This window comes from Pediculus humanus, genomic scaffold, assembly GCF_000006295.1.
Source record: "Pediculus humanus corporis 1103172108252 genomic scaffold, whole genome shotgun sequence".
Lineage (NCBI taxonomy): Eukaryota > Metazoa > Arthropoda > Insecta > Psocodea > Pediculidae > Pediculus > Pediculus humanus.
The window spans coordinates 14,666-15,846 of NW_002987821.1; positions in this window are offsets into that span (position 1 = coordinate 14,666).

Genomic DNA, 1,181 nt, shown 5'->3' on the forward strand with positions numbered 1-1,181 from the left:
TTTTTTTTAATTTTATTATCATTTAAATCGATAAATTCTTATTTTGTCACCTGATCGAATTGTACATGTACACATTCATTATTTCATTTAATAATAATAATAATAATAATAATAATAATAATAATAATAATAAATGTTAATGTTTTTTTAATGTCATTGTTTTTCGCTTTTTTTTGTCCAAAATTTTGATTTACGAGATTTAAATAATAACTTTTTAAAATACCGACCTAAAAATCGGAGCGGATCAGGGACGTCTCGAGTATTAATTTTTTTTTTTTAATAATAATAATAATAATAATAATAATATTTCAATGCGTGAGGATATATCGAAAAAAAATTTTATTGAGGGGGTAAATAACGAAACGATTGCTCCCCATTTTGTTTTTGTTTTTTTTTTTTTTTCGAATCGAATTAATGTTTTTTTCGACCTCGTTTTTCTCTACTTAACCCGCCAATATGTATGCCTCGGAAAAATTGTGACGTCACAATTCCATTGTTTCGAATTTATTTATATATATATATATTAAATGTAAACCTTTCGAAAAAGTTTTTAGCTTTTTAAAATGACACAATTTAAACAGAAAATAAACGTGAAAACCACATCTCGAAATACTTTTTACCCTCCCCCCGAAAAGAAATTATTATATGCTACAAACAAACAATACCGGAGAAAAAAAAAAGAGAGAGAGAGAGAGAAAGAGAGTGGAAATCAAAAGAAAAAAAAAGAGAGAGAGTGGAAATCAAAAGGAAAAATCTCCTTCCTTTCCCTTTAAATTTTAAAGTACTTAGTAAAAATGTAATTAATGAGGTGAAACGACGTTCGCGGCAGAACGTTCTAGAAAAAAAAAAACAATTTAAGTGTTTTTTTTTTTTTTCATGAACGTGTTTTTTTTTTTTTCTTTCTTTCCATTTTATTGTTTTTCGTACCTTTTTTTTAACTAATAAATTATTTAAAAACAAATTGAAAGTATTTCAATCAAGGCTGAGAAAAAAATTTTTTTTGAAAAGTTCGGGGAGGGGGCGGGGGGCGGAGGGGCCACACAAAGAAAAACGTGTCCAAAATTTAATTATTTTTACTAAAACGACGTTTTCCCTTCACTCCCCCCTCCCTTTTTTTTTAAACGTTTACATTAATATTAATAATAATAATAATAGTACATTCGTTATAATTTATTAAATTT